The sequence below is a fragment of the Larus michahellis genome, chromosome 1, assembly GCF_964199755.1.
Source record: "Larus michahellis chromosome 1, bLarMic1.1, whole genome shotgun sequence".
NCBI classification, from domain to species: Eukaryota; Metazoa; Chordata; class Aves; order Charadriiformes; family Laridae; genus Larus; species Larus michahellis.
The window spans coordinates 113670244-113692970 of record NC_133896.1 but is presented as its reverse complement, the minus strand read 5'-3'; the positions used below and the strand labels follow the sequence as shown (position 1 = coordinate 113692970).

The 22727-nt window shown below is 40.4% G+C and overlaps 1 protein-coding gene across 6 annotated transcripts in view; it reads left to right on the top strand.

Moving 5' to 3' along the window:
• The window catches only part of NRIP1 (nuclear receptor interacting protein 1), a 174637-nt gene that overhangs the window by 29913 nt on the left and 121997 nt on the right, over positions 1 to 22727 (top strand). For all 6 annotated transcript variants that reach the window (XM_074599701.1, XM_074599655.1, XM_074599647.1 and 3 more), the window contains exon 2: positions 14919 to 15043. The gene's annotated coding sequence lies outside the window, so the exon portion shown is untranslated. The remainder of the gene's footprint in view (positions 1 to 14918; positions 15044 to 22727) is intronic.

Sequence of the window (22727 nt, the reverse complement as noted above, 5' to 3'; positions counted from 1 at the left end):
ATGTTATCCTGCCTGCTATTATCCTTAAGTATCTGGGAAATAATATTGCATTTAGATGGACTAACTCAGGTTTATTAATAACATAAAAAAATTCCTGCATTTTATTATGGATTTGTAATTTTTTTTTATTTCCTCCCAGTGTTTGTGGCTGCACAGGTGAGGTACATCCAGACTGATGTACCTCATGGCTTGGTTTCTAATGTATCTCCCACCTTGTGGTCTCTTTGGCTCTAGGCTTTTGTGAGTCTTTCATTGAAGTGAAGTGAAGCACTGAACTTTGAGCTGGATTTTTTAGAAACCAGCAACAGCTTTGTATTCTGTCTGTAACTGAACAGTAGCAGAAAGGACTTTTTACTCTTATAAATTGCTTTTGTTTTCAAAGACTTTCGGAAGTTAATTCACCGAATCCTTCCACATCTGGAGCGGAGCACTGCTGTCAGATGATTTGTAGAAGGCAAAACACTGGCACGCTTAAAGTTCACACTTAGGTGTATGAGACATGTTGTTGCTGTACACATTGTGGCTAGATTATTCCAACATGAAACTAGAAGGAAAAGGAGAAACTAATTGCAAGAGGTGGCATCAGGAGAGGCAGTATTCTCCTCTCTGAAAATGGAGAATTTTATGTTCTGCCCCCTCCTGTGCGATTAGTCATTTGGAGAACAGCTGTTCACCACGGACTGGGCAGCGTTCCAGCTGTGTGACATTATTGACATGCCCTGATCATCACCCATTTCTGCCTACACTTTCGGCCTACATGCATGAAATGCTCATTTCGTCAGCTTTTGGGTCGACAGGAGGCTGGAGCCTGCGTGAAAGTGAGATGAGTGTACTTCCATAACAAACAGGACTTCTCATTTCACACCTCCTTGATGCAGTTTTCTTCTTCCAGGGAGATTTCGGTTGAGTTAGCAAAGCCAACGTGGGGCTCCCTCGACTTGGGGATCAAGTTGCAAGATGGAGGTTTTTTTATTTAGCTGTCCTGGGCTAAATAATCTTCAGCAGCTAAAATAAGACCCATATCTTTTTTCAAAAAGGTGGGTTTCTGAGTGCTTAAGTTCTGCTGAGTGCCTGAAGGAGAGATTCCACAGATAATCTTAACATTTCTGTGTGGTCTCATGAAATTATATCTGTAAACCCTTCACTCTCCAAGGGGTCAGTACATCATCACATCTTAGTTGAAGGGTTTTTGGAAGGGTTACAAAAATAACTCCGTTACACTCACTGAAACGTGACTGACTCACTTGGAAATAAAACCTATGCTAGAGAACCATAAGAAACAGATGAGTTATGGGTGTCCCAGATTTCGGATGTGCTTTTTGGTCTCTCTTTGCACTTCAAAAGCATCATGTAATTGTCAGAATGAATCAATGAGTTACGCATATATGCAGAAAGCTAAACCAGAAAGGTTAGTGTCTTGAGAGCAAAACCAAAAAAAGCGCAGTAATCCTTTTCTTCTTAGTCCCACAGTAGACGTATTTGGTGGTGCTATGGCTTATTCTCTTCCTTCTTGTCCCAAGGGAGGGCGGGGGGGTGTCTTTGTCCCCAGCACTGCACTCCCACAGCCTTGAGCTGGGGCAGGCTTTCCTTTGAGCAGGGCTGCTGCGGCCAGAGCCTGAATGAACCCCGGGGACCTTGAACCCATGGTACAGGAGCAGCAACTTACAATCTTGCAGGGCAAAATGGTGATAAAAGGTCCACTCTACGTCGTGCTTTTAATACTCCCTTGAAAAATAAGGATTAATAAAATTGCAGAAAGCTGGCATATTTAGGTTTTGGTTTACCTTGTTTTTAAGTATCTCGGTAGCTGCTTCTGAGAGCTCCAATATCACTTGGACAATCAGTGCTCAGAGAGAGGAGCTTTATATCTCCTTCAGTGTTAAAGGACAAGAGCTACCTGCCTAGCTGGTGAATGTGACTAATTGTCCCTTGTCTGTAGTAGAGGAGTTATGGCCTGCTGGCTTTTCATACTGGCTTGTCTACCTTGCCTCTCCTACAAGGCTATGAAAACCAAAGGAGGGGAGGTTATTGTAGAGTTTATCAGTATGATGCTGATATACAGTGAAATGCATGAGTATAAATACACTTCTCCTTTTTGAACCGATTTACATCCACAAATAAGCAGATTACAATAAAACACAGGCTAAATCTCTTAATTTTTTCACGGATAACAGCAGTCATGAAAAGCAGACCAGTTTCCAGAACTACTGCTTTGCCAAACACAATATTTCTATTTATCCACGAGTGTGGATTCAGCACTGACATCCTGATGGTGATGGAACCAAAATCTTTGTCTTTTAATGCCAGTGTTTATTCTTTGTTCCCTCAATAGCTGCTCAAGACATGAGACATCCATCAGGTTTTGTTTAGAAGAATTATTTTCTATATTCTCACCGTGACAGGGGCTAGGGAAAGGGCTTAAAAACAATAGGGGTGCTATGTTATTGAAAACCTTTTTTTTTTTTTGGCATTTCATATAAAATTTATGTGAAATGATTATGTTAAATAAAAAACATAACAATGCTAGTGAGTTATTACTACTTATTTGAAAATAAAAAGAAGACCCTTCAAAAAAGTCTGATTCTCTTTATCATAGGCAATTCTTATTTTTGCTGCTTATTTAAGCACAGAAATTTCCCAATTTTTATACTTATTAGGTATCTGAATTATGCCCCAAGAAGTCTGGGATGTAGTCCTAGCTGTGTCATAAGCCTATGTCCAGATAATGATGATGATCATCGTCATCTTTTTATCTGGGGAGGGAGGGGAAGATAGGACCATAGTGAGGAAGTTTAACATCAGAGCTGGGATATGCATCAGGTCTCCCCCACTCCAAACTTTTCTCCTGTGCTTCATTTTTACATTATTATTATTTTCTTCTTCTGGTGTCCTTCTTAGCCTGCTCTCCTGACAGCCCAGCTGGTACTATTCATAATTGGCAGGCCATTCTGGGCTTAGGCAAAAATAGCTATAAATTAAAACACGACTGACTGACCACTCTCTCCCCTGCCTTGCACCTTCTGTAGATACTCCCATGTGTGGAAAATGAGTGGGGAATGATATCATTTTGATCTAGTAAGGTTTTATCCATGCTTTGCAGGGATGTAAAAGAGTACAGAATGTATATGGCTGGTATCATACAGACACAGAGCCAATAGTTTGCCTTAAGTCTTGTGTGCTAGTCCATGCTTTCCACTTTTGGTATATTTCATTCATTTTAATTATTTATAACATTAATAATATATCAATCTTCCTTCTGTTCTGTCCCAGAGAGACCCTATCATGAAAGTTAAAAATTAGGTATGTTATTACTGTATCTGCTAAGCAGTAGGAGCCTGATTATTCTAGATGGTGATATCTGGAGAGTATACCGATAATTTTAGATAGTGATTCACCTAGACAGTGAATTGGAATTCAACGAGGGGTGGGAGTGTCAAGCTATTACAAGCTCTATAACAGCAGCTCTGGAGACCTCAACAATGATTTAATAATGAAAATGACTCTAAAAGCAGTAAAAAAAAAAAATAATCCAAAGTGTCCTTAACTGTAACAAGGCTGATTAGCATTTCAAAGGTATTTTATTAATTATTAAGATGAAAAATCTAATAATTAGTCTGTGTAATTATCAACTACCTTTCAGAACTGACCTTACAGCCATTTTTTTTGTTTTGGAAAGGATGATGGGCAGAGGGAGAAGGCTGCCATAGCGATCCACCCATCCTTACTGCACAGATTCATACCGTGAGGTGTAAACTCCACGACTGGCACTCTAACTCAGAGAGAAAGAAAGTCTGACAGGTATATTGAATATTCATTATGAATATTCATAGTGAATGAATAGAAGACATGCTTAGGTTTGACCTGATCTAAATCGCCACCTCCTCTGAAAAAATGAAAAGTTCTGGGAAAATTTTGGCATGATTTTGGCATCCGTTTCATTTACTCTGTGGTGTTTAGATATCTTTACCTAGCTAAAGGGGTGATTCCTTTTCTAGCAGAAGGTTTACAAAGGAATCTGTGTCCAATGTTCTGGTCTAGCATCTGTAAATGGGGTCAAAGCTCTCCTAAGTCTACATTTTGATAGCGCTTTTGTACTAATGGCTTTCCTTAGAGCAGGCATCCAATTTCTCTGAAAATCCTTTTAGGTCCTGTTGACCCAGGAGATGAAATTCTTTGCAGGAATTTTCCGTTCCTCCTGCATCCAACCATTGTACAAACAAAGTGAAGAACTCAGCCCCTGTGAGTAAATTACTGTGTTTGGTATAAATGTCTTCAGGCTTCAGCAACTGCAAGATGTGCAGCCAGACTTGTTTTAATTCTCCCCTCCCCTCTCGCAGGAACTGGTGCTCAACAAAGTGTTTCTGGGATGAGTTTTGACGAGCTGTTATCAGGGCTTTCTGTCTTTACATATACTCTTTTTCGTACATGCTTGCTGGCACATTTGTTATATTCAGTGGGTAATTGCTGTTCTGTACCGCACGGAGACCTTGATCTGCCACTGAAGCAACTGCAGTTCCTGCGTTGAAGGTAGAAGCTTCTTTTTGAAGGCTGCCATAAAGCTCCTATTCTTGCAGAAGGTAATGGATTTCAAAGCCATAAGGAAAGCTGTCAGTGGGATCAGGCTGAATATTGCCCTAAGGCACATAGATATCTTTTAAATGTCTTTCTACTTTTTTTTTTCTTTTTTAATTAATTAATGCAGACTAAGGCTTCTCGAGACTTGGAACATTAGGAGTATCCTCGAAGTGGATTTGCTGGCAGGGGCTGGTGTGCAGGATCAAAGATGCATAGCATATTCATTACTGCATGGACCAGCCTCAAAGAACCTGGAGTCATATCATGACGCAGAAGTCGATGATGATTTTTTGATTTGTTGTGTAATCTATTTTGAATGCCTGTCAGAGCTCTGCTGCGACTGGTTTTGTTGAGCAGTGCTTAATGCATAGTTGACCGGCTTATCATAAAGCTGAAGGTATATATTCTATGTTTGGGTTATTTGGAATCGAAAGCCCGTTTAGCATGTACTTAGCTTCACACAATTTCTTTGTTGCACAAGAGGACAGAATTTGAAAATGTGTGCTTTTTAGATGGAAAAAGTTTGTGTGTGTTTGACAGTAATTCTTTTTACTTCTTTGAAGACTGTACTAAGTATGATAGCATTATCAGACTGAAACAAAGGGTGAAGAAGGAATTAGTGTTTTGCGGTGCCCTGTTGTAAAGTTGATGGCTGACTTGTTTTGGGACTTTGCTTCCTTTCGCTATTTCTGATGTTGGGGAAACAGACTTAGGTTCTCCCTAGGTTTGTGCTTGGTGTGCAACCACGCAGCAACATGTTGACAGGCAGCTGTAATCCAAGCACTTGATAGAGTAAACCAGGACAGAGACTGTACAACGCGAAGAGCTGTCACAGAGGAATGAAGGGAGGGATGTGGGAAAATGGACGGGCTAGAGGAATTGGAGGGAAATGACTCCTATGTGTTCCTTATTACCACACTCTTCTGTATTTTCTATATTGGCTTGCCCTTGGTCCTGGTGAGCCTGCTGTCTTGGCTCCCATGCTTTTGCTTTTCCTGCGTGCTAGGGTGCTTGCTGAAACAAGGTTAAGAGCATGAGAGATGGGGAAAATATGTTCATATTGTTTGGTAGTGGGTGAATACCTGAACTGACTCCAGTGAACCACCTTCTCGACTCATCAGCCTGCCGCCACACCTGAACTAATTAGCCTCACAGAGATCGTTTTATTTACTGTGAGGAAGTCCCCAGAAGTTATACTGTCTGTCTCAGAATAAGAATTTAAATCATCTAACTAACCCCTTTCTGATATCCATTTTCTGTTAGAATTATCGTCGTCTTTATTCTCTAGGTAATATTGAGAGCAACCTGATAATTGTAGCTTTTGTAAACTGTTAGTACGATCACTTTTTCTAGGTTAAATGATTTATGATGTTTTACCACAGTCTTATAAACAGGAAAAGCCAGCCTAAAGACAGAAGACAGATACTAATTAGAGAATGATAGAAATACAAATTTAAAACAGCCACAGTAGGGCAGAGAATTTAAACAAAAGAGCGTCCCTTATATTACAACCTAAGCCTTAATTATATATCCTCAGTCTTCTATTATACCCTAAGTTTAATTGTAGAAAACAGGGGACGGGAAAACTAAGCCTTCACAGCCATATTTGGCAGGCGCTCCGGAATGAGATTGCCATTAGAGGAGAAAGTAGGAAGTGACCCCTTGTGAGGAGCACCTAAGAGACATCAGGACAATCTGACTTGGCCAAGGGGAGATGCGGAGAACCTGGAGCTCCTGCCACCAAGGAATGGGACAGACATAAGTCGGTGAGCACAGGCCGGAGCTGGATGGCCCCTAAAGTAGCTGAGGGAGAAGCCAACTGTTAAGTATGGTCTGGTGATGTGGTGTGCTGTTTTATAATGTTTTTTAAAATGTTTAACTCTGTGTTGGTGGTGTGTATTTGTAACAGGATGGCTTAACAGGCTCCCAAAGTGTGTGTCAGACACCTTGAATGGTGTTTTCTTGGGTGTATGTTCAAAGAAATTCTTTTTCGGGGGATTGGTGTCATTGGATGCTGATCTTAGAGAAAGAACATTTTTAGTAGATTACGATAGGATACAGAATAAAACTCCTTGGTACTTCTCAGTATTCTTAAATAATAGCAAGGTTTCTCCGCTACGTGTGGGGACTTTCTCCTGCATATGGCTTTCCCCTGCAAGCCGTCTCCTGCAGACAGCATCTTTTTGTTTTATTTCGTTCCTTCCCACCTTCCCCAAACTGGCCACTGAGGGACACGTTCTGCCTCAGCTAGTGTACAGGCTGTGATGAGCCTGTTAGCTGGTTTTTCTTCCAGGGAATCCTCCATTCCTCTGTTGTCTCAGATTGTTTTTCTTTGTCTCTAAGTCCACTGGATTGCCTAGCTAGTCTAAATTGAGTCTATTCTTGTGAGTGTGTTTATTAAGTCTGAATGATGGAAGTATCCCTTTTTCCTCTCAGTGTAGTACAAACAAGTAAAAAACCCCATAGCCTAGATATTCATAAGGGCTTAAGTCCCACAGTTCATTAACCGAAAGTAGACTCCTCAAAATTTCAAGAGTTAGGGTGGTTTTTCTGTGTTTGTGGTTTTGTGTGTGTGTGTGTGTGTGTGTGGCTATTGAGAGAGTTGAGTATTAATTTAAAATATGTGGATTTTTCCTCACAAAGAAAAAGACTCTTATCTAACCATATTTGATTTGTTCTGAATTCCTGCTTCAAATCATGGGAATCCTATAGAATTTCTGAATAAAACCTTTTTTTTTTGCATAAATATATTTTCTAATTACATGCTTTAAAAGCCTTGGCTGTGTTACCTGAAGTTAAACACATAAAAAGAAAATGAATGCTAGTGGACACTCCACATTAAATATTTAATTTGTCTCTTCAGTATCTTAATATTTCAGTCCTTAATATTATCATCTTTATTGGTAGAAAATTCTCTCCTATTTTCCCTTTTCTACACATGAAGTGACTTACAGAGACAATTAGACTTATCTCTTCAAACCTCTTTTAAAAAGTATCAGGGCCCAAGGTCATGCAAGAATGATAGGTCAGAGTCAGGAGCTAAACTTCACTCTTAGGCTTAGACAGTGGACTACACTCCTCTTCCCTCAGCTGAAGTGCCTCCACTGGGGATTTGGAAAACTTCCTATCACAAGCAAAAGCTTCCTATGGATGCTTTCCCTCTCCTGCTTGCAATGCAGTTTTGGCAGATGTTATTTGTGGTCTCCTTTTGTAGCAGCTTGTGTGAAGAAGTCTGGAAGTTCTCAGGGAGAGAGCAGTTAGTGAGAGACTCGCAAAAACAGTGTGTGTGGAAATGGGAGAAGGTCTCCACCTCCATTTTAAGTCCTGTGGCTTGTCACAGGCTCCGTTCCCAGCTGACAGAGGTAGCAGATGAGTCTCCATGCAACTCCATTCCCAACTGAGCTAATGGTTTGCTATCTTTATTCCCAGCTGTTGACCAAGAAAACAGTTCATCTCCATTGCTGCCATCTTCCCAGGGGCATTCAGGGAGTACAGCTGGATGCTTTACCCATACGGCACTAAAGCTAGGACTTCAGTTTATTGTAGATAAAGAAAATGATAAATTCTTCTTTGTTTATTTTATACAATTTTCACATCTATAGTATAAAATGTATGTGCAGCTGTGGCACTGCAAAACCTGGGCTAGCCTTGTGTATTTGAAGGCTTCTGCTTTTTTTGGGAATGCGTCATTTTGTGCTTGGTATGGGATCTCTTTGCTAAAAATATTGGGGTGAAGAGCCACACAGCCCTCGCCTTCTGAAAGGAGTTTAGAGAGCTGCTGCCATGTCCTCCTGGACTGGGGGACACAAAGCGAAATCTGGCTGACACCTTTGACAAACGAGAGCGTGTTTCCACATCTCTCTCCTTTGCATAATCTCTGATATCTGAATTAAGTTTCATGACATATTAACACTTTGAAGCTAAGTTAATATAGTGTGTTGTATAATACATTATGTATGACTTGGGTGTCAATTGTGCTGGAGCATCAGCAGCCACAGACTTGAAAATGTCTCTTTCAGTGACAGAAATCCTAAATAATACTGAAACCAACTTCCGTCGGCATAATTTTATTTTGTATTCCTTGTCCCATTACAACGTCTCTTACTCGCAAAACCGCTCATGTCGAAGCCATCTAGCTTCCTCTTCTCTCCTCCATGTACTTGTCACAAAGTCCCCATTCCCCATCTTTCATATTACAAATATTCCCATGGTGCTGCATGGTAATTTTAGTTTGTAACATCAGAAGTGTTAGGATTATGTTAGCTTTGCTCAGCCTGGGCACTACTTTGTGAAAAAGAACAATGATGATGAGCGTTAAAATTTATAATAATGATGTGCTACAAAGAAGAGTGAAAAAGAAAAAAGAAAACAAACCCCACCGTGGTTTTTTTTTCCTTCTTGTATATTCGTATTTCATACTTCCAAGTACAGATAAGATATAGCTTGTTTTTTCAGAAGTTGTGCTGTAAACTATACATTGGTCTGACATTGGATACAGTATATATATATAGGCAAATATGCAGTCAGAGGTTTATTGGTCTTAATATAACTCATCTTAAGCCTGATTACTTTGTTTCAAAATTAGACTCTTAGAACGTATTAATTATGGACATATCCCCAGACAAGATGGCTGTCCGTGGGGGATTTCTGCCCTTAACTCTGATTAGTGTTAATAGGAGCTATCCATGTAAACTCCTAGAGGACCAAAAAGAGAAATAATTTTCTGCTAGCTATATTTTTCTTTTAGGGTATGGAACGATACCGAAGTGTTCTGGGAGTGAATTGGTAGAGTGCTTGATGGTGCCTGTCTGAAACCTTTCCTCTCTGTGGTGGATTCTGCATCTGATAAAACACACTACAGTGCTACACAGAACAATGTATATTTTTAAGTTTATATATAAAGCAATACTCCTTTTTGTTTGGTTGGGTGTTTTTGTTTTTGTTTGTGTTTTTGTTTTTTTTTTGTTTTCTAGCCTGAATTAGAGATTAGGGAATCTCTTCCCCCCACCACCCTCCCTGGAAGCACTGGACTGAGGAATGTTAGTATTATATAAATAATGTCTACGTGACCTGGTGTTGTATGCACTAATTATCCGTTTGTCACGATTCTCCCACCTTGGATTACTCAGGAAATAATAATCTAACTTGGAATTAGCAGCAGGAACAATTTTCAGACAGAGGGGGTGGCTTGTGCTAGAAGCTAGATAAATTTAAAGATTATTGAGCCTGTGTTGACTGAGACTTCTGGGCTCTAGTGTAAAGTAAGCATACAATAATTAAAATAGTTTCTTAGTGATGGAGAATTTACTGCACCTTTTGACAATTCATCTCAGAAGCTAATTATACTTAAAATGTGCTTTTTATCTCCAGATTGAACTTGCAAATATTGGATTCTGTTCTATGTTTGCCCACTAATTTAGTGTCTTCTGAAATATCTTCTCCTTGTCTAGTCCCTTAAAGATTATAATCTTCTCTTTGAAGCAAAACGCATTTAGTTCAGTGTCTCATTGGAAGGAGCCTTTTTTTTTTTTTTTTCCCCAGACCTAAATCATTCTTGTTGCTCTTCTCTGCACTCTTTCCAAGTTTATTTGTTTTTATTTATTTATTTTAATTAAAGGACTGTAATTTCCCAGAGGCTTGCCTGCTTTGTTCACAGAGACGTTATGGCTTGCTTGGCTTCATTTGCATTCCTGTCTGCGACTGTCCCTAGCTAATCTCATGGCAGAGCTCTGCCTGCCCTCACGGAGAGAAGGTCTGACGCCCTTCACGAACTGATGGAAAGAGCAGGCGGGAGTTATCCAGAATCCAACCTAAAGGTTTTATTGTCTAACACCCTTCAGAAACCCTACCCAGAAATAAAGTAGGATCTATTCCAAATGATCGCGTCTATTCTTAGCAACAGCTAAATCTTATGATCATCATGGTAGACCCGTGTGACGGGAGGGCCGTGTTCCAGGGGTGAAGTGATAAGGCACGCATAATGTGAATGGAGGCCACCTCAAGGAGGAGAAAATACGGCTTTCTGCATATAGAAAGGAAAATAATAAGGTGTAACATTCCTGCAGTCAGTGGAGGGCTAGCGGTACTGTTACCCAAAACAGTAGTGACACAAGAAAAGTAATTCTGTCGTTTTCTGTCAGTCTGCTCTCTGCAAAGAATGCAAGTGGAACTCTAGGATTAGACAAATGATGGTGCTTTCAAAGCAGCGCAATGAAGGTGGTGGGTAAGCAAATAGATCTAAATAAGAGAAGTCATGGGCTTTTTACAAGGCAGCTCAAGAGCTGACCACCCTCACCTGATCGCTTCTGAGTCCTGCCAGCCTGGCTTCACACAGGGGTGCGGTCTGAAATGTCTTGAATTGGTTTATTCTTTTCCCTCCTGTCTTTCTAGAGTAGCTGAAAATTTCCTTTTTTGTATCATTCTGTTAATGAAAAGGAAGGAAAGCTGGGTCGGGTGCATGTGTGCAGGTGCCTAATGGAAGAAGAAAAATAGGAAGAGAAAAAAGCCAACCACAGAGGCATGGAAAGAAATTCAGGTTGAAAAGACGGTGGTGATGGAAAACAGGAAGAGCGTAACTGTGATGCCTCTGTCTGTGGATAATTTCTTTCAAACAGGCTGTGATAAACACTTGTGGTAGCTGAAGACAAATATACTTCAAGTATTTGTTTTATTCTAGTTGCGTATGAAGAATTGTTCAGGAAACCTTTACTTTCTTAATCTTCTTTGCCACTCCATATTGTTACGACAACACAGACATCACTGGGACCTTCCAGTACCTCTCTTGTACTAGCTTTTGTTACAGTAAATGCATATCTTCTGGCACAGAAATGATTTAAGCATCTTATTTGGCCCCTCTCTTGAGGGTTTCATTTGGTCCTTATTTAGGTAGGCTTCTGTTCCTGTTCAAAGTTTTATTTTAATGAACAGATGCTGCGCAAATGCATCTAGGCCTTAAGTATCTTCTCTATGAACTTGCCGTGCTGCGCGTGTTAGCATACGTTATGGTGAAATACACAGAAGCCAAGCAGTGACACTGCTCCAGAGTAAAAGCTGTAGCAAAAAGTTGTACAACTTTAAAACATCCCATGACACTTTCTTAAAGTATGGCTTTTTAGTGCGAGTGGGCTGACCCTCTTCTACTATTTCATTTTTTTAATCTGATTTATTAAATAAGGTTGAATGTTGCTGCAGGCTGAATTGCTGTGGGTATCATCTCAAGAAGTGATCTCTGCAAAGACAGGTCCCAGAATATTGCCTGATTTCCATAATTAGCTCTGGCTATTACAACTGAGTCTCTCTGAAGAGAGCGCACAACAAGTATCCACAGTATTAGGAAGGTGCACGAAGTCGTAACTTTTTTTTAGTACTTATCAATAGTTACTGTAACCCTTTCAAGTTGGGTGGTGCTCAGTTTGGTTTCTTTTGGGAGGGGGAGGTGGAAAACCCCCCACCCCAGGCTTTAAAGCTTCATTGACAAAGAACTTTACTCAAGGAGGAGATGTTAATAAGTAATGGAACAAAGGCTCTGTTATAGAGATTAAATGTGCATGTGTCTAAGTACAAAGTTCGTGTTGCAAAGTGCAGCTGTTTCCCTGCTGGCAACCCCGCAGCAGCCCCAGAGCCCTGGGTTCAAAGTCTGCCTGCTTTCCTGGGGCAGCGCTGACCGGGCCAAGGTCCGGCCGAAGTTCGGAGTTCAGTGTCTGAAGGCTTGCTCGGCTCTGTCTGCCGCCCTATCTGACACGCTGGGGATAAGCAATACTTGGTTTAAGATTATGAGTACAAAAAAAAAACCAAAACCAACCCAAAAAACTTCCCGTTCTCTTTTCTGATGTGTCAGGTTTCATTAAAGAAGGAACATTTTGGAAGGAGTCGATGAACTGTTTAAAGATAATGTGCTGTATAATAGAGCAACCTAACCGAACCCCACAGAAGGAACAGACTAGGAAAATGATGCACGCAGGAAGTAGTGCCTGGTTGCATTCTCCTTCCTTTTGAGATTTATTTAAATGTGGAAAAATGAAGTAAAAGAACTAATTCTCCACATACAAAGAGATAAAGCTGAACTCTCTTAAAAAAAAAAAAAAAAAGGAAAAAGAAAAGAAAAGGAGCTAGTCCACGTGTTTCCTTTGTGTCACAATAACTGTGTTCCACACCATGGGGGGTGAAGAGAACTTAATACATCTGGCTATCCTGCTTTCAAATCCTCCTTTTTCTCCTCGTTCAAAGGCTTTTTAGGAAGCTAACCCCAACTTTCTTATTCAGAAGGGCTGCAAACCCCACCTGTGCAGCTTTTTTGATTAGCTGTGGTCATATCAAAGGCTGCTCTTCCCAGGCACGGATCCGGAGTGGGAGCAGAGGCTGATGGCTGAGAGCAAAGGCTGGTACAAACACCCTTGGAGGAATTTATATTTCGGGCAATGCTGTAGCTGTATTACAGACGGAGAAAAGTTTCCTATCTGTCGCCACATCCTTTCTCAAGGAAAGGATGGTAAACCACAGGTGGTAAAGTCATCAGGGGTCAGTGCCCACGGCGTGCCACAGGTGCGAGCAGGCTGCTGTCATCTCACTTCACGGAAAGGAACGTGGATGTTCAGAAAACTTTCTCAGACATCAGAGGCCCCATTTGTATCACAACTTTTGTTTCTCTTGGTTCAGTAAATTTAATCATTGAGAGCCACAATTAAAAACAGGATTCAAGGAAGGACTTTGGTAGCCATGAGTTCTGGACCAAAAGATTTATGTGTTTAGATACAACAATTTTTTCCCTTCCTGCAAACATTCATGAGTCCATCAAACACCAGAGGAGCCTTCCTCTGACAATTTAGTCTCATCCATTGGTTATTACCCTAGGTCTAACCTTCCACTTCTGAGCAATGTACTTGAGAAGGTAACAGAGACCAAACAGGAGCTCACGGAGCTACAGTGAACACTCCAGACCATGGTTTGTAATGGTTCAGAAGGGCATGTGAGCTACTTACTGTTCCAAAAACAAAAAAAAAGGGGGGGGGGGGGTCCAGGGGGTCCAGAAAAAAAAAGGCAGCCAAGGTCAAAGGAGCCAAAATAATGTGTTATGATGGCTGAGCCCTTCCTGGGAGGACATGGTGAAGGAGAAATAACAGGAACTGCACCTGTGCTGTTCCATTCCTGTCCTGGATTGTGGAAATTTGTGAGTATTCAGGGTTTTTCCTGTTACTCTTTGCTGTCTCCATGCAACCACTGTAGTGAACAGATCAAATCACGGAGACTAGTAGTAAGCAGTAACACTGGCAGCACACATCCATAACTAGTTAATTTGGTCCGCACTGAGGCAAATCCCTGACGTACTCATCCCTGTGAGTAACAATTTCTGTTGCTCCCACTGCTGAAATTCCACTCAAGTCTGTCACCTCTTTGGCGTCTCTTGGCGTCACCTGACCTTGAAATCTTTGTTTCCTAAGAAGCTCTGACTAGTGCCACTGTTCTCCCCAGCTCTGTAGATTACTGAAAACATAGAGAAGGTGAGGAGAAGATGATGAAATTAACAGGCGTACAACAGGAACATTGCTTACTGTACTGATAGAAGTTCTTCAGATGACACAGCTCTGCCGGGTGGTAACTACAGATTTGAGCCTTGGCTTGCCTCGTCCAGAAAGATGGCCCTGCCAGTCTACTGTTGGCTTCTTTCGTTATTCTCTCTTGGCATTGACCACATTTTATCAGTAAAATATTTGTAGGGAAGGGTATAATGGGAGGAAGGAGAAGAGTCCCTATAGCCCTGTCATTAGGAAGGTTGCATGGGCTAGGGTGGTAGGCTGAAGTTCAGGTACATAGCCCAAATCAAGCAAAGCAGGAACTTGGACCAGGTTTGCAAGGTGGTAACTATTCTGGTTGTTGGCTCCACTGAAGTAGATGGGTGAATGATTTTATCTCTCCCTTTCTTGCCTTCCCCTCCCCCCATTTTTATGACAGTATTCTGTGCCCATGTCACCTGTCTTTGGTTAGAAATACAAGAGAAATAATTTGCAGCTCAAGGCTTTTTCTTTTTCTTTTTCTTTTTCTTTTTCTTTTTCTTTTTCTTTTTCTTTTTCTTTTTCTTTTTCTTTTTCTTTTTCTTTTTCTTTTTCTTTTTCTTTTTCTTTTTCTTTTTCTTTTTCTTTTTCTTTTTCTTTTTCTTTTTTTCTTTTTCTTTTTCTTTTTCTTTTTTTTTCTTTTTCTTTTTCTTTTTCTTTTTCTTTTTTTTCTTTTTCTTTTTTTTCTTTTTCTTTTCACTTTTTTCTTTTTCTTTTCGCTTTTTTTCTTTTTCTTTTTCTTTCATTCCCTTGGTTTATTTGCTTTTCTTTCAAATTACTTATTTTCTTTCTCAGCAGAGAGTTTGAGAATCATCCTGCCTGTTGCCTACCTGAACCAAGAACCAGACCCTGGAGTAGGACTGTGCCGCTACTAGTTGGCTGCAGATGCACTGGCATCCTAGTATCAAGAGGCCTAACAGGTAAGTAAAAATCACTTTATTCAAGGGGCTGAGGCCAATAGAAGAGAAGAGTGCTGCTGCTATCTGTCCCTCTCTGAAAAAGAAATCCTAGGAAAAGGGTGTGCTCATGCAGCTATGACTTGCAGGTTTTTTTATCTTGAGCTAGTATCTTTCCACTAAGAATCTGTGCCTGTGAGTTGTTTTCTTCTCAGTTTACACACTCCACAGCCCCTGTTTTCTCATCTCTTCAGGTAAGGCTATCAGGAAAGCCCTTCTTCAATTTAGCTTCCCTCTTCTCATTCACATTCATATGTCTTAAGAAAACACAGAGAAATTTCCTTTGGCAGGAATACTGGAAGAAAACAAAGAATAGTGCAAAATAGGATTGTCACAGATGCCCTTTGGCTGGTTTTTTTTAATTTGTTTCTGATTATTTTTTGGGTTTCTTCTCCACTTCGGGAATATTCTTTTCTGCATGTGTACTGCATTCAGTCTTGTCCATGCTGAAGTGGTAGAGCAAGAGTCTGCAGCTGAAGTTTTAATGCTTTATTCTGCTGGTGTAGTTAAGGCAAACTCTCCACCACCTCTGGCTTCTTCCTAACACAGACTGAATTATATCAGTAAGATGGTGCTTGTACAGATACTTACGATGCTCTGCAAAGCCAACTGACATCTATTATTTGATGTTACATTTATGCAGTAAAACTATTTGTACGCTGAGACTTTTAGTAATATAATTACTTAATTTTAAAAACCATATCTCAGATAAAACAAAAATGTATACTGAGTAAATGTTAAAAGAAGAAGAGATCTCTGGGTAGCTCAACACTTTACACATTGGTAATAATGAAACCAATACAGCTTTGCTTAGAGTAGGGGAGACACCTTGTTACAAAATTAGGAGGAAAGAGTGAATTAAAATGAAGTTATTTTTATAGGTATACATATATGCTATAGGTATACAGTATATGCTATGTAAGGGCTTTGACAAACTTGAAATAATAGTTGAAATAATAGTTGTTGAAATAAGAGTTGTTGAAATAATAGTGTTTTTTTTCCTGCCATTCAGGTTAAATATTTCACTGGAAAGAACCTCAGGCTTTTGCACTTCAGTCCTATAGCACAGCCTACTCTATGTAAAATAATGATTGAAATGCCTTCTTTTCTAAAAAAAACAACACCCTGAGTAAAATCATGAGACTTGCTTACAACTTGTTAATTCTGGCATAATAGTGGTGAAAGGTTCAAATCTTTATCATGAAAGTATCTTGTTCTTTTTGGTCTTTCTGTCTGACACGAGATTTCCAACGAAAACACAGATTTGTATTGCTTGTGTGTTAAGTGGAAGGCTCTGCACGATCTCATCTGTTGTCAGGATCTGGGCTCTGGTTTGCCTTAATTAAGGATGGAGCTCTGCAGTTTATTGTGGAGATGCTGGTTTTAGATTCAGAATTTAGATTGTGGTAGAAGAATTTGGTTATTTGGATCTCAAGAAATTGCCATCTCGGGTGGGAGTGACTTAAATATTGAATGATATTTTGATGGAAAATTAACAAAAGTAGAAGGATATTTAAGGGTTAACCCAGAATTTATTTCTTGCCAGTGTTTCTTTTAGCTTATTCTTCCTTTCTGTAAGTCACTCGCGCACTCTGGGATTGATCCTTTGTTCCTGCCCTTGCCTCCCCAAAGTGCTCCCTGCTTGACTATCAGTACCGACACGCAGTTTCCATCTGCAGAGCGTTTTCTAACTTTTTAGTCATAACTGAAAATTTATGTGCTAAGTTCAGTCCAATGAATTACATGACAAATCTGCAGCAACGCAGACGCCATCAGGGAGCCAGAGAGACTGGCCGTCTGTCTTGCCAAGTATCTCAGCAATCCTAGGACAGAATAAGCTTTCTAATGCGCGGCGTATGTGACAATGAGATGTGCTGACTTTTTGATATATACGTGTACAAAGTTCCCATTAAAGATTTTGCTTCAGAATGAGAGTTCGATGCAGCTGGGTATATACCGTGCTTTCATACCTGTTGGAGATGGGAGAGGGAAGGGAAAACACTGGGGCATTTCAGTACGTTATCAGCCATCCTGGTGGGCGGTATGAAGATCAAAAAGGAGCGAGAGTACTCCTCACAGCTTTTAAGGGGTGTGCCTGCATGTGTAGGGTATGTTCTGTAACGCAATTTGAATGATCACTAATTAGCTTTTGCTTATTTACATGAATTGAACTTAGATCTATATAGTATTCTGACATATTTATTCATATTTCCAAACTATTTTTTATGCTGAATATATAACATCACCAGGCTTTTATTTCCTGTGTTCACAAGCAAACTTGCTTCCTTGTAAGCAGATGAGTTGTTTGTTTTTCAGACAAAATAAGAACATGCTCTTTGGAAATATATTATAGCATGATCTGGTCTGGCTGAGAGACTGTTAGGTACACATTACGCAAACAACAGGTGTTCAAATTTACTGCTACAGCTAAAATATCATTTGTTGAAAGATGTATACAAAAATCTCTGAGAATGTATGAAAGATTTAAAAATGTGTCTGATTTTTTTACTCATATCCCATTTAGATAGCTCATTTTTAAATAACAGTGAAATTGTTTTGGCATATTTGGTTTCAGTTATTATTGACCGAAGAAGTGGAGACAAGATGAAAAAATTGGTTATCTTCAGTTACGTGTTAAGATATATTTCTTTTTCTTTTTCCAGAAAAAGGTCCTTGAATTAAATATAAGCCAATTGATTTTTCATGGATTTCATCTGAGCCACAAGCTTTAGGTCAATGAGACTTTGATTTCTTTTTCAAAATACCAAATCAATTTATGTGAAGGATAGAGTGTAAGTTTTAATTTTAGTCTTAGTCTTCTGTCTTTAATGTGTTTTCTGAATGGACTTTTGTAGTCTGGAATATTAGTGATGCAGGGCTCGCTTCCTTTGACTAGTACCAGTAGTCACTCACTGGTTGTGCATGATTGCCGTAGTTGAAACGAAACTGGTGGGGAGGGAAGGGTACATCTTTGGGAAAGAGGAAAAATCCTGGACCAGCTACTTATTAAATTAGCATCTTCTTATAATAAAATGATGTCGGCAAAAAGAGTTTAATTCCTATGTTTCTTCATATCTCTGTCTTCTGTGGAATTCAGCAGGTGCCTCTGGGTACAGTCAGAGGGTGCAGCTTCTAGAAAGGGGTGCTGATGTTTTCACAAAACTAAGCGGATATCAACCCCCGAAACACTACCTGTATGCAAAAAGGATATGTATATTTACTTTCATTCCTTCCCTTTGCATGTAATAAAGGTAGCATTCACATAAGGAGGATAAAAACAATGTTGCAGTTTAAGCACCTTGTCTCTAATTGTCATTAGATTTCACTTTTCTGTGTTTACAGTACCCCTATTTTTTCCCTACTTTGCCATTGACTTTTGTGGCAAGGAGCTCACGTAAAGCAGCAGGTTCTGAAAAACCCATCCTGTATTTCTTAAGCATCAGGTCAGTGAATGCTCTTTTGAGCTGCAAAGCCATTCAGATACTCAGGATTTCAGCCAAGGCAACAGGGCAAAACTCTTTTGTCGCGCAAAAAAAAAAAAAAAAAAATAAAGCCAAGGGACTTTTAATGATCAAGCAGAGATGATAGGACCTTGGCATATGAAAAACCCTGATGTAGTAAATCAAAGCAGGCTGTCTTGAGTGTAGTAATATTTTTATGCTAATAAATTAGTGTCATAAGTGATTTGTCAATAAGATGTAGAATATGCTATGAAGGAAGTCAGACAATATTTTTCTTTTATGTAGAAAAATAGGGTGAGGTCATAGCAAAATCCTCAACACAATTTTTTCTAAGAAAGATGTTGGTGGTCTGACCCATTGCACAATATTTGCATATTTAAGTTCTTATATGCCTAAGTTATTATATATATCTAGCTGGATTTAACCATTTAGAAGAGTTTAATGAGAACTGTTAAGATAAGGGGCTGTACTGCTGTAGTGGAGAACACTCCAGTAGTACATTGATGCACAGCACTGAGGCAGTGGCTCCAAAACTTGCTTGAGCAGATCTGTGCGTGTGGGTAGAGAGAAGTTCATGGCCCACTCCACCTTTCTTCTCATAGAGAGGTACCTCATTGCTGCCACTTTCAACAAGAACTGCATGCCCAACCAGTACAGATGGTAACAAGTGTCCATCACGGTTCCCTCACATGTACACCAAACCATGCCTGTGTATCTCACCAACACAAACTCTCCAAACTCTCGTGCTAATGTAGTGCAGACAAGAAGTCTTGACCCACAGCCATGCACAAAGCAGAAGTGCTGTTTAAAGGGATGTGAAGCACCAGTCCTGAGGAACCAGGACAGGAAGGAATTTGAAGGAGGGCCTATGACTGTACTGGGACCAGTACTGTTTAATATCTTCATCAGTGAAATAAACAGTGGGATCGAGTGCACACTCAGCAAGTTTGCGGTCGATACCAAGCTGAGTGGTGCAGTTAACATGTCTGAGGGACAGCACGCCATCCAGAGGGACCTGGACAAGCTTGAGAAGTGGGCCCATGTGAACCTCATGAGGTTCAAGAAGGCTAAGTGCAGGGTCTGGCAGCTGGGTCGAGGTAATCCCCAGTATCAATACAGGCTGGGGGATGAACGGATTGGGAGCAGCCCTGAGGAGAACTTAGGGGTACTGGTGGATAAAAAACTGGACATGAGTCAACAATGTATGCTTACAGTCCAGAAAGCCAACCGCATCCTGGGCTGCATCAAAAGAAACGTGGCCAGCAGGTTGAGGGAGGTGATTCTGCCCCCCTACACCGCTTTTATGAAACCCCACCTGGAGTACTGTGTCCAGCTCTGGAGTCCTCAGCACAGGAAAGACATGGACCTGTTGGAGTGGGTCCAGAGGAGGGCCACAAAAACGGTCAGAAGGATGGAACAGCTCTCCTATGGGGACAGGCTGAGAGAGTTGGGGTTGTTCAGCCTGGAGAAGAGAAGGCTCCAGGAAGACCTTATAGCAGCTTTCCAGTACTTAAAGGGGGCCTACAGAAAAGATGGGGACAAACTTCTTAGCAGGGTCTGTTACAATAGGACAATGGGTAACAGCTTTAAAGTAAAAGAGGGAAGAATTAGACTAGCTATAAAACTATTTTTTACAATGAGGGTGGTGAAACGTTTGCCCAGAGAGGTGGCAGATGCCCCATCCCTGGAAATATTCAAGGTCAGGTTGAATGGGGCTCTGAGCAACCTGATCTAGTTGAAGATGTCCCTGCTCATTGCAGGGGTCGTTGGACTAGATGACCTTTAAAGGTCCCTTCCAACCCAAACTCTTCTGTGATTCTATGATGGTGCACTAAAGGGTTCAGGCCAGCCCTGTATGCCCTGCTGCTGGGCTGCTTGCTCCTGGCAGTGATTGACTATTGCATCCCTCAGCCCCATCTGTTCACCAAGGCAGTAGTCCTTCATGCTGGTCACTATGTCAGCCCTCAAAAAAGCCATCCTTCAGTCTGTACTGTCACCTGTTCTCCTGCACAGAAACCCTTCCAACTCCAGTCACAGCTAATTCCTTCTTTACTTGCCTTAGATTTACTTTTTCTTCTGTAGTCAGTTCACTTCCATACTTTAAACATGTGAATCTAGAAAACAGATGAAGCAGTGACTCTTTCCTCTGAACCTGGTCTAGTCCAAGACACCAGAGACGCGTTTCCTTTTCAAACTGCTTTTATATTCACCATCAATTTTGTTCCACAAAGAATCTGCTTCTTTCCTTGGGACAACTGCACTCGTAAGGACTCATGGGAGTTACTGTGTCCCTGAGCATGCAAGGCCTTCATTTCTCCTAGTCCTTGCACAAACTGCGCAAGAATGGAGATGCGCCCTCTCTTGTGTGCTAGTAGTCCAGCAGAGTACAGGCCTCTAACTTGGCAGGATGAAAATATCAATCCAAGGTAAAGGAAACTTAACTGGGAAAATCCAAGGGGCTGGGATTTATTCTTTATCTTTTGATCTGTATTTTTCACACCAGGTCCTATTGCATACAACCTTCCTCCACTGCTGCTTCATGCACACAAAATTACAAGTGGAAGTCCAGTCTGACCATTTGGCACTTCTCTCTGCAGTGATACTAAGAAAAAGCCTTAGGATGGTCGAAGGCTTATCAAAACTCTAGATTCATACTAGTGCAACTTCGATCTGTTTGTTTTAATTTATTCCTGCTTTTAACAGATTTACAAGTTGCATGTTAGCACACAATTTAAAAGTGGAATGTAGATGTGATGCCTCTGGAACTTGCTGGGTCAGCAGCAGCAGAAATGGTAGCCTTCTATTAATCTACCTAACAGGCATGATACTGAGAAAAGATTTTCCATCTCTCTCAGACAATTTGGAAGGGTAGAAGGCTGGCTTATTTGCCATACTTTTCATCGAAAATTTTTCTCTGGCTGCAATCATCTTGATGCAGCAAGATAGTCTTCTATTGGCTCTTGTGTTACTGCTCATTTGGATATTCTTGTAGATACGTGTAATGCATGTGACTATGAACCTCTCTTACGCCAAGAGGTTTTTAAGCTTTTTATCTGGGATAAAATACGCTGTAGTAGTAAATCTCTGCAGTTTGGACCCATTTTTAAGGGGTTAGCCAGAGCACGTCAGCCAGTGACTCAGAAGCAGGTCTCCGAGGCAGAACCCAAGTGCGTCTTTTGGCCGTGTCGTACTGTGCATTTTCAGAGCCACCTCTGCATTGTGCCCTGGGGTTGTAATTTCTTCTTGTGGGTTTCCAGTTTCAGCTCTTGATTCTTGGGCAGATGCTTATTCCTATCTCTGGCTGCTGACCCTTGGTTTGACTTTCTGGTTCCTGATTTCTGGCCATGAACATTCGGCTCCTTTCCCAGTTCTGGACACAAACCCTAACCTTTGGGCTGAATAGCCCATGCTCTAATCTGTAATCCTAGAGGGCCATCAGGTCATCTGTAGTAGACTGTACTCTAATTTTTTCAATAACAAATGAAATCTAGATTATTTTGTATGACAACTGCAGCTATTTATTTCTTACCTGGTCTTCTATTAATATTTCGCTAGATTGCTAAATGTGAGCTTCTTCTTTCCATTAATTATCATATTGCGCTTAATGGCCATTCTTTCTTTGGGGAGAATATAATCATACCTCAGCCAGTGGAGTGGGTGAACAGAACTGTTAGCATATATACAAATTTCAAATCGGTGGCTACAAGTCTAATAAATTACACCAGAAAAGGCAATATTGCCAGATTATTATGAATTTCCATTTCATTTTTATGTGAAATATTACAAACATTATTGATATACTGTACACATGGTCTGCTTTTTCTTCTGAGAGTTCATAATACCATTCCATCAAACACGACAGAAGAATGTAAACATACATTCAAACGTAGTCACTCAGACCTGTTATAGTCTCGTGACTGAAACTTGATGAAAATATGAGATATAAAGTTGACAAAGTAGGAAGGAAAATTTCCAGATGAAAGAGGAAGAACTGAAGCTTATAATGTGTGTTAATGTTCAGGTGGAAGAAGGGTCAGGTTGCTTTGGCAGGAGAATAAACGGAGAAGGAATACAAAGCTGAGTTGTAAAACGAACTTAAGTTAATACTTAATCAGAATAGGCGGTAAAGTGGATCTGAGTGAAAATACATGCTTTTATGTATTCTATATATGTTACAAAATCTTGTG